This window comes from Medicago truncatula, chromosome 4 (assembly GCF_003473485.1).
Source record: "Medicago truncatula cultivar Jemalong A17 chromosome 4, MtrunA17r5.0-ANR, whole genome shotgun sequence".
NCBI lineage: Eukaryota > Viridiplantae > Streptophyta > Magnoliopsida > Fabales > Fabaceae > Medicago > Medicago truncatula.
The window spans coordinates 24,470,309-24,482,342 of record NC_053045.1 but is presented as its reverse complement, the minus strand read 5'-3'; the positions used below and the strand labels follow the sequence as shown (position 1 = coordinate 24,482,342).

The following is a 12,034-nucleotide window of genomic DNA, read 5'->3' as shown; positions in this document are numbered from 1 at the left end:
ACCTTAGTTTTGATGAACAAACTCTTACACAATCAGATTCTCCCCCTTTGGCTCTTCTCCTAGCTTTCTCTTGTTTTCTCCCAAAATCTCTGTTTGTACGTGAAACTGGTTCTGACTCTCAGTTTCTATTTTTCCAACCTATTGTAACCTCCCAAATATTCTTAACTCCTCTTAATTCTATTAATTCTAATTTAAATCCCCAAACTCCAAAATAATTTTATTTTCTCCACTTATTCTATTAAATAATGAAAATAACCATTAATGAAATACACCACACCACAAAATCAACATAAATCATTTAAAATCATATAAAAGACTTTAAATCAACTAAAAATAATTAAATAACAATTAGGGTGTTACAACTAACCTATCAATCAACTTATTCCCAACTCAATCTCAGTTTTTACTTCTCAAAACTTCACTAAATCTTAACAAAAACAACACCAACCAACAAGTTTACCACATTCATTTTCAAACCTCCATCAAAACTCATCCAATCATCATATAAATTCCCAAATTCATGTGGTCAAAAAACCTAACTCAAAACCAACAAAATTGAAGATTAAACAAGACTCCAACACAAATCCTCATCCCCAAACACTAAACCCAACATAAATTCATCTTTCCACAACCAAAATTTAAGGTAAAAACCAAACAATCTTCAAAACCCATATTTTGTACCCTTTTGAGAATTTAAAAAATGGCGAGCAAGAGAAAAGAAGGTGTTGATGACGCTTCATCTGATTCAAAGAGGAAAAAAGTTGTTGATGATGCTGGCTCTTCGGACGGCAGGAAGAAGAAGGGTAAGGCTAATGAGCTTGGGATTATGCTCAAGAAATCGGAGGAAAGGGAGAGGTACAACAAACTCGCTGCAAGGGGAATTGCATTGAGCAGGTATCCCGATAAAACCACGTTAAATACATTAGGTATAATAGAAAATGTTAGACTTCTGGTTGATAACATAGGATTAGAGAGATTTTTAGGGCATATGTACTCCACATATATACACATTACCTTAGAATTCCTTAGTACGCTGTGTTTTACCAAAGATAAATTGAATATCGATGAACCACAACCCACTGTGTCATTTAGCTTGAATAACAGAGAGTTTAGCATGTCCCTACCTGAGTTTAACAAGCGTATGGGTTTCCCTGCCACGGGATTCATCCAAGATTCTCGTAACCCAAATACTAGGCCTGATAATTATGACTCTGATGAATTTTGGCTTAAAATATTCGGGAGGACAAAATTTGTGGCTAGATCTGCTAAAGCTAGTTCAATCCACAACCCTGTTTTTCGCTACATTCACAGGGTTATGGCTTGCAGCTTACTCGATCGGAAGGAAACGGGTACAGTTAGGACCGATGAACTTTTCATGTTATGGGCTATGGTTAACAAGTGTCTGGTAGACACGGGATACTATCTTTTAAGCCATATGGCATATGTTGCAACACAGGACGCTGGTCTTATTGTGGTCGGGGGGTCAATCGATTACATTGCAAGGAAGTTAGGAATAAAATATTATTCTGACCAACCTCAAATGAAGGATTACAAGGGAATTGAGATTGATACGCTAATTCAGATGAAAATGATTAAGGATGTAAGTGGCGGGAGGAGAGAACAATTTTGATTGAGGGTTGATAACCAAGACGCGTTTGTATTGCCAAATCCAGAGAGGACTGACACATCCAATCCAGCAAATTGGATTTATTCTGATTTAGATCCAGAAGTTGCAGAAGAGCAGCATCTTGAAGACGACGCAGCGGCTGCTGACCAAGTGGAACATCAACCACACCCGGTGGTTCAAGATGACCAGGAATGGCGTACAAGGATAGAGGCTGAGGTTCAAGCGACAAGGTCCGATTTTCAAGAGATGAGACTAGAGTAGCAAAGGCAGGTTCAAGATGACCAAGAGTGGCGTGCAAGGATGATGATTGAGGTTGAAGGTACAAGGTCTGATGTTCAACAGATCAGGCAGGAGCAGCAAAGGCAGGGACGTATTCTTGACCTAATGATGCAGCGCCTTAACATTGATAACCAACCTCCTATGGATTGTAATGATGGGAGATATATGTATTTCCGGCTATTGCTTCTTGGATCTGTTTGCTTTGGCAACACTCGTGCCTTTCTTTTATTTAATTTAACATCTACTCTAAAACTGTTTTGTTGGTTTCAATTTGAAAATGCTCTTGCGAGAGTTGTAATAGTAATGCACTTTTAACAAAGTACTCTTTTATTTCTGTATAAGTTTGATTCAAGTTTCACTGTGAACAATGCTTTTGTAATATTAATTACGATGTTACCTATCTATCTCTGTGTGTAGGTTCGTAATTTAATTGGTAATGTATGGGATTACATATAAAGGTTTGTCGTTGTCGTAATCTCTGATTGTGTTGGTTTAGTATTCTAAACAATTCGTACTTGTTTGTGATATATAATGGAAGTAAAAATGAATCATTTAATTTTGTGTTACAACTAGATCATGTTGAAGCTTCAAATGTGTGTAATGCATATAGCACGACCGTGCCAATGTTACACACGGTCGTGCAACATCCATTTCAATTGAAAATATGTGTCAGTGTATAGTGACACGACCGTGTTAAAAAAAGCATGACCGTGCTTGCCTATCAGCAACAATTTTTTTTAAATCAGTATTTTGAGCACGACCGTGCTACAATCACACACGATCGTGCGTTCTATTCTCTTTAAATATCAATGGTTTACTACATCTATCAAACACGATCGTGTGATTAATAAGCATGAACGTGTCGTTTGTGTACCAACAAGATAATTAATTAACTAAGAAATTTTTTTAAAGTACATTTATCCACCCACTACTTAACATAAGATTTGGGACCGTCAATTAAACAGATTGCAACCAACAAGATGTTACAAAAATATTCAAATATTCATGAATTACTTTGATTTTGTGATCAAATAAAACAATCCACAGCGAGTAAAACACGTTCCAACAACATAATAATGTCAAATTGAATATAAACTTTTAACTTCACGCACAAACAAACAAATGGTAAGCAACAAACAATTTTAACAGCACGGCTTTTTCTACCAGCAAATCCCCATACACAACCGTACAAATTGTAAAACTTGTATGCAACTAAACGATCCGGAAAATGGTACCTCATGATTTCATCAGACCCTATTTCCTTATAATTAATTCTCTCAAGGTCAGCCATGCAATCAACCGCCGTTTCATCGTCAAAGTTGCACCCATACAATGAAGTGTAGATGTCTTCGACATCTTCATCCGAGGTACATACATCACTCTCTGAACAAGAGCTATTGTCCATCTCCTACACAATAAAAAATGCAAATTAACTTGGTAATTTAAAATTCTCAGACCAAAATTACCCAACGGTTTTCGCTAACTTCAAAAATAATTTACACAATCATGTAATCACACATCAACATACCTCTACCTCTGAACCTTCCCCAGTAAGGTTGCATCCCCCTGTTATGGCGCTTACATTAGGAATTTCAAATATTTCCAGAATTTTCTGAATATCCATCTTCCTGTTCATCAACATACATGAATTTAAATAATCACAATCACAAATTCACATAAACACACACTTCCTTTATATCAAACAAATGGCAGGAATCAAACACATACAATACTAAATGGCAAAACTAGTACAAAGCAAAGACAATTACTTCCAGGAAGTAAGGCACGACCGTTTCGGTGATCAGCACGATCGTGCTCGAACAAATCAAAAAATTCTACTTCATTCATGGAAATTTGGCACGCCCGTGTCCTTACAACGCACGATCGTGCTCGGTATGCAGTTCAAAATCTATCTAATAAATACTACCCTAAACCATCCATATTTACTTCCATTATGACAAACACGACCGTTTCAATATTAAGCACGATCGTGTTCGTGACAAAAAACTAAAATCAACAAATCACCAATGAGTTTAGGCACGGTCGTGCAATCATTAAGTACGACCGTGCACGATACCAACAACAAAATATTACTTACAAACATTGTGTTGCGGCCATTATTGGCTTCTTACTCACTTTCATTTACCAAAAACTTACTCAGAGAATAATAATTTATTCTTTCAGTTATGGTATCTTACACTCTTTTATTAGTCAACAACATTACTAAACAACACCCAACCATATAGCATAATAAAACATTTAAAATGATAAACTAAATTTTATTCATACCTTTAAAATGTAAATGAATCAAGATCTATAAACCAAACTAGGCAGAAAACTCCAGATCAATAAACGAGACTGAAATAATGTTGAACAATTTTGTTAATGAAGAAGAACTTTAAGTTAAGCACAAAGGAGAAAGGATGTCTAGAAATGTCAAAAACATGGATGGCTATGGAGATGAAGAAGAATGTTAAGCATGAAGGAGAAGGTTCAGCGTTTGATCTTCAAAAAATTAATAATAATGTTGTTTGTCAAAAAATATAAAGTGTATTGGAAAGATGTTAACATTCTTTTATGAGTCAAACATTCATGATATCAATGGAAATAGATGAAGATGGATGATGCACCTCTTTTTGCAAGCGATGTTCAGCCAAATCAGTGCTTGAAGCTCTTACGAGTAGATACAGTTTTTGTATCTCTGGTTGGATCCTTAGTATCTTTTCAGTAAAAACTGCATATAAAGATAAATAGTATCTTTGATTTTTTGAATAATTTATCAAAACTAATCATGATTATCTATTTCAATGACACCAACAATATAACAAAAAAAATATTATCTAAATTCTTTTGGGTTAATTGTTCAAATTGATTCTGTAATATACGCATAGTCTGAAAACTGACCTTGTAAAAATAAAAACACATATTCTAACCCTGTTTTGAGATTCTTCATATTTTTGTCCCTTTAACATACACTAAGTCTATAAAAATAATATATACAAAGGATCAACAAAATTTTATAGCATTTCAAATAAATCTTATCTGTTTGTTACATGTGTTATTTGTATTGAAAATTGAGGGTATTTTTTGAAAGAAAAAAGTCAGCCTAAAAAAGTTGAAAGGAGTTATTTTCTTTAAATATAGTATAGATATAGATAATTGAAAGTCAATTCTTAAAAAAAAATTGTAATCGTAATGGACCATAATTTTTAAAATAATTCAAATAAATTCAACGTGGAGCAATGATTGAATGGTTGAGAGTACTTTAAAAAGGGAACTTAACTTAAAAAGTAACGTGATATGTCCGGTGAAAAAGGTTGAGTGGCAACGGCGGTATAGAATGCTCCGGTGTGACGGTAACGGTTTCTGACACGGCGACGATGAGTCTTCGTGGTGGAGCGAAAGGTGCCTGCTGGCACGTTAGCACTCTTACGCTCAAGTCAGTAATGGAACTGAGAAAAAGTGTGTAAGAAGTGTTGTGAAAAGTGATGTGTACCTTGAGACTGAAGCAAATTCACCCTTATATAGGCGCGTGTTGGCCATAACCGTCTCCGGGTTATGCGGCGTGTGATTAAGGACGAGCAAGACACGTGTAGGGTGATCCTTGTACGAGGGACGCGCTCCTGTGTGGCACAGTGCACGCAAACTGGCGTGCTCCTTTGGATGTGAAGTCTTAAGGCGACGCAAGTCTGGCCACGTGTCGGCGTGCAGTTGGTCTTCTGACCGGTCCATAACATAACGTGACAAACGTCGACAAATGTTTTTATAAAAAAATAAAAAGATCAAGTAAAAATTAGAATAATTTTAAAATTAGTTTTAGACACCATATATATATGACTACTAAGAAAATAAAAATCAGCTAAAAGATCAAATGACTGTCGAAATATTATTTAATATGGAACAAAAATACACATAAATCAAAAAAAAATTATTTGACAAATCTTAAGATTTCAAGTATTCTTGTTTTTTTTTTTTTTTTTAACATTAAAAAAGGAGAGTATTCTTTTGCTTTTCTCTAAAAATCAAATATAGGTCTATTTTTGTGTTCTTTTGTTATTTTATGTCCACTACAACGAATATTTTTAGCCTTTTCACTTTATTTAGTTGAGAGAAGAAATTAGGAAGAGAAGTAGAGTTTTTTCTTTTTTTTGAATGAGAAATCTCCACAAAAGTACAATCAGATAAAAATAAATGAATACAAGAAGTACTTGTTTAAGCAAATGATCGGAGGTTCGATTTTTTTTTATTATGTATGCAGAAAGTTTGGTTGGAAGAGAATAACCCCGGATCTTATTAGCCCCACAGGTTTCTTGATAGAGACTGGTTACTGCTGAGCAATGGTGGAAACTTCATAACAATAATAGGGTAACTCATTGGACTTCTCTTTTTGAAAGGTCCATTTTTGTTCTCTAATCTGTAGAATTGAATGGAAAATTATTGTAAATAGTGGAAAAATTTTGTTGAATGGGAAGTGTTGGAGGATTTGTTAGAGATACGGTGGTAGTAGTAAATAGGCAATTACTCATTAAAATTGTAAGTTTCGTCAATTACTTCCTAACATTAACAAAACTTTAATTACCCTCTCTGAAATTGCACTTTCCTTTTTCAAAGCTCCGTCAGGTATAATCTCTTCCATTGAATCTTTGTTTAATAAATTTTTTTGGGGAGGGGGTGAGGAAAAAAGAAAAATATCTTGGGTTAGGTGGGATACTTTGAGTATGAGGAAGGAGTATGGAGGGTTGGGGGTAACGAGGTTGACAGAGTTTAACATTGCTTTGTTGGGTAAATGGTGTTTACGGTTGTTATTGGAGAAGGAAGTTTTGTGGAGAAAGGTGTTAGTGGCTAGGTATGGTGTGGAGGATGGAGGTTTGGCGGATGGGGGCCGGAGTTGTTCTTCATGGTGGCGGGAGATAGTGAGGATTAAAGATGAGATAGGTGAGGGTGGAGAGGGATGGTTTGGGTCTTGTGTAGGAGGAGGGTGGGAGATGGTGCAGATACTGATTTTTGGCGTGATCGTTGGTGCGGAGATGTTCCACTGTGTGCCCGGTTTGGGCGTCTTTTTGACTTGAATGTTCACAAATCAATCTCTGTTAGGAATATATTCTTGTTGGGGGTAGACGTGGGAGGGGAGGCGTTGCAGTGGCATAGGCGGTTGTGGGCTTGGGAGGAGGAGTTGGTAGAGGAGTGTAGGGCTTTATTACTAACAGTTTCTTTGCAGGAATCAGTGACAGACAGATGGCTTTGGTTACCTAATCATGATGGTGGGTATTCTGTACGTGGAGTCTATGATATGTTGACATCATAGGAGCAGCCCCAGTTACACCATAATATGGAGTTAATTTGGCATAAACAGGTTCCTCTCAAAGTATCTATCCTTGCTTGGAGACTTTTGCGAGATCGGTTACCTACAAAAAATAATTTGACAAGCCGTGGCATTTTACCTTTGGAGGCGCGGTTGTGTGTTTCTGGGTGTGGGAATGTTAAAGATGTTAATCATTTGTTTTTGTCTTGTCTAACTTTTGGTGCCTTATGGCCATTGGTGCGAGCATGGCTAGGAGTGGTAGGGGTCGATTCTCAATCAACTTCAGATCATTTTTTGCAATTTATTAATTACGCAGGTTGTTCGAGAGGGAGACGGTCTTTCTTCCACTTGATTTGGTTGCTTTGTGTTTCGGTGTTGTGGAATGAAATGAATAATCGGCTTTTTAGAAATAGACAAAGTACTTTGCCACAAATGCTAGATAAAGTGAAATCAACTTCTTTGTGGTGGCTAAAGGCTAGCAATGTTGTATTTAGTTTTGGTACTCAACAGTGGTGGTCGAGCCCGCTTTTATGTTTGGGTATTGACTGATTTGGTTGTATTTTTGTTTGGACTTTGACATTTTTGTGATTGTTCGGCACATCTTGTGCGGTAACAATTACGGTGTCCTCGTTAATATATCTCATTTTTGTTTGTTAAAAAAAAAAAAAATTACCCATTCCGTCAAATTCTTTTGTTAGTCAACATAACATTTTGCAGATACCCCGGAAGTTTTGCACTTATGTGCAAAATGCCCCTTGAACTTGAAAATTTATATATATTTTTTCTTATACTTGACTCAAAAAATATTAAAGGCAAACAATTAACAGTTAGCTTTAATATTTAAGTTATTTAAGACGCATTCTCTGAATTATCATGATAGAAACTTGTAACAAACATAAAAATATAACATAAATAACTTACTTTTATTGATGATACAATAGGACTATAGGATCAATACAAGAAACTTGACATTTAGTGACAGCAAAAAACCGTAGGTTTGTAGTGGATACAACAGGTTCCCTAGAAAATTGAGAGTTTTGGGTCTCTCCCTCCAAGAATTCGAGAGTTTGATCTCTCCCAAACCAATTTTCAGTCCCAAATAAAATGCCTAGTGATTTTTTATTTGATTTCCCTATTTAATTTATAACTTCTTAATAGTAATTGCTGCCTAATAACATAATATCTGCTGCCTAATAGCATAATAATTAGATGTCTAACACATCATAACAACACTACAAAATAGAGTCATAATATAGCTGGCTAATCTCATTTTGTATCCATGTATGCAATTCTACCTAATGAGTTTTTGAACCACTTCTTTTTCTATCAAACATTGTTGAATTGAAATTCCTTTTGGAATTCTAGCTTATAACTCCTAACATAGGTGTCAAACACATCAATATTGACAAATAGTGTTAAGCTCCATAGGATAATGCTTATGTTGATTGTCACGTGCTCATTGTATTCACAAACAAAGTATTATGTAGTCAAATATATATATATATATATATATATATATATATATATATATATCCAAAATTAGTAAGTGAGAAAAATGATCAAATAAACTTTTAATTTGAAATGTCGCATCTATAAAAATACAGTATCAGTAATCTTGCATTCACATCTGTTACACGGAACTCAAGTCGAAGAGTTCTAAATTGAACTCGCAATCTGTTAACAAACTTGTCCAAATCAGTTATAGGATTTGAATCTAATGGAGCTGAAAAAGATCAAAGATTCAAAGAAATTAGTGCAAGTTGAAAATATATATGACAAAACATAAGAGATCAAGAAAGAAGATGAAACATGGTTAGATTTTGATGTGTTATTTGTACCCTTCAAGCAGTGCAATGCTAAGAGAGTTCGTGCATCACTTTCCATTGTTAAGTCTAAATTGTTTGGACGTAAAAATTATGGTAGGAGAGGATAATGAGAATGCAATCGTTAATATACATGGAAGGTTATGAGATCTACGACTGAGATATTGTAGGGGGTGGTTGACTGAGTTGATTAACATTAATACATGAAAGGTTATGAGATCTACAGCTGAGATGAAGGGAGTGGTTGACTAACTTGATTAGCATTAACTACATATTAAGTATGGAAAATGAGGATGATTAGCACTATTTTTAATTGTCATTATGACGTTTCTGTATGAGAGAGAAAATGAGGAGTTTGAAAATAGAGTTTTGACTGACTTGATAAGCAATAACTACGTATTCAATTGCATTAAAAGTGTGTTATTTGTTTTCAAATGACATTAACGGTCGTGATCAAATGTGAAAATAGAGTTTGAATCAACGGGTGAGATTAGATTAGCAATAAGTACATGTTTAGAGGGGAAAAATGCTAAGGATTAGGATAAATTAGGGCAAACATGTTTGCTAACCAAATCTAACTTTTATAATAAAGATATATATATATATATATATATATATATATATATATATATATATATATATATATATATATCATTTTTTCCTTCTTCTTCCGTATCTTACTTTACAAGTGAAATAATAATTATCTTATTTAAGCCATTTAAAAGAGAAATACATTAATATTATACACCCAGTGCTTATTTCCAAAAACAAATATAAACATATTCTAAATGATACTTTAGTTCTTATATGTGTACATCCACTAAAATTTAGTCTAATTCTCAAAGATCTAATCTAGTTAACAATAATAAAATTACTATCCTGAAAATAATAATGATTTTAAATAGTATACTTCAATAAAATAAAATAAATTACTAAAAATAAATTATCAAGACAAACACGTAGAACATTATCACACCACAAAGAACTACACGTATAAGGGAAAATAATCAAAACATTACTAAGACACCAAGATAATTATTTATAAAATAAATAATTAAATAAGATGATAGTTAGAAATAATTAATAATAAAATATGCGCAAAATTCTTATTAATTCACACATTGTCATAATGATAAGCAACATACATGTACAAAAAAAAAATCATTTAAAAATAATAAATAGAGGTTTATTGAACATATATTTAGATATATAGAAAATATATTATGGAAAATTTGGGGTGTTACGATATGCGCTTAAAAATAAATTTAATTAACCTGAATAAAACATAGAGGGAGTTTATAAATCTCACCCTCTGGACTATTAGGTTCAGGGAGAGTTTACGAACCTCATACCATGGATATGTTAATATGTGTTCAAGTGTGCAATACCATAGATTAAAATATACTAAGTTATGAACATATATAAAAGCATCTGAAGCGCAAGAGAATCTGAATACTTGGTAGAAGATTTGAAGAAAGGTCAACCATAAGTTAATTTTTGGATTAGAAGAAGAGTAGCACCCAGATGTTGCTGAAAATCAGACTCTGGAGCATCAACATTTGAAGACATCAGACTCTGAAATTACCAGACTCTCAAGACTCAGGAGACAAGTTAGCTTTGTCCTCTTCTGAATATTGATGCTTTCAACATCTGATCAAGCATAGTTTGTTTTCTTCAGAATCATGTGCTAAGCAAAATTAAAAGACAAAATGAATGAAAAAGAAAATTCCAATTAAAGGAACTAAATTTCAAATGTCTTTTCGATTTCATTAACCAAATAAAGGAACATTCCAATGTCTATGATCAAGTTTCTAAAATACTGTAAATTATGCACTAGCATCTCTCAAACGTCTCTCATATCCTTCTATATAAAAGAAGCTGAAGACTTGAAGAAATTAAGAAGACTCTGCACTTTTTGAAAGTCGCATTACTCTGCTAAATGCAAAAGCGTATAATCACTTATGAGATTCTTACCAATTTATTATTTTAGAAATTCTAAAGTCAGAGTTTCACTCTATTTTGTATTTGTGACACCTCTGATTGTAGATCAAGTGTAAAACCAAACAATTGTTGATTTGATTAAGTTAGAATGTGAGAAGTCTCTTTAAGTTGTGATTAAGCATTAGAAGTCTCTTGCTTGTGTGTTTGTGCGTTTGTAATCTTTAGTGATTATAGTGAAAATCTCATGGAAGTGCAAGGCGATAAGACTACTCTCGGTTTGTGAGAGGAACTAGTATAAACTGCTCTGTATCTTTTTATTCTTATTTCTCTTTGTTTGTTGAACTTAATAGTTGCATTCAACTCTGCATAAGACTTTGAACTCTACTTCAGCCCCTTATCAGTGTGAAACACTTAGAAAATGTTTGAAAAAGCCAACACAATTCAACCCCCTTTCTTGTGTTTTTCTCACCTTTACAGTCTGTTATTTCCTTTTTAAATAAGTTTCTGATTTCATGTTAGAAACAATTGCATGCTTTAACTGATGTTATTCCTCATTATTATTTCTAATTTTAAGTTTTGCATAATCTATATAACCTTTCCATTTAAAGCTTTAAATTGTTTTAGTCTCTGAAAGTTGGTTTAGAACATTTACAGTGGAAGGCCAGCTTACCCCCAAAGTTCAATGACCCTTAAGATTCAGTGTTGGGTGAGTATATTCAAAATTAACATTTGAACAATAAAGAAATGTAATTATACATACTTCAACATCAATTCAAATCTTGTAGGGGACATAGTTACCGAATGATGGTAGTAGTGACAAATGAGAATGGCCCTTATGATAAGCATATGTTGCTCAGGGTGCTCAGGATTCTCAGGCTCCTCATCGTGATAGTGTTTCTCAGTGGCATTATAGTACTACTCCTTAGTGAAAAAGTACTGGTCATGAGGAGGATCCATAACTGGGTGACACACTGATCTTTAAGGTCCACTCCATACTAAGACTACATCACCTTTTAGTTATAGGGTTCGCCGCCACTCTCTCCCTGCATGGGCTAGAAGTCA

General features: G+C 34.1%; 1 long non-coding RNA gene across 1 annotated transcript; it reads left to right on the top strand.

Moving 5' to 3' along the window:
* Nucleotides 1-4,425: 4,425 nt before the first annotated feature.
* On the top strand, nucleotides 4,426-7,642 carry LOC120580102 (uncharacterized). Its single transcript, XR_005645717.1, has 3 exons — nucleotides 4,426-4,435; nucleotides 5,618-5,620; nucleotides 7,525-7,642. It is a non-coding gene; the product is annotated as an uncharacterized lncRNA (long non-coding RNA).
* The last annotated feature ends 4,392 nt before the right edge of the window (nucleotides 7,643-12,034 follow it).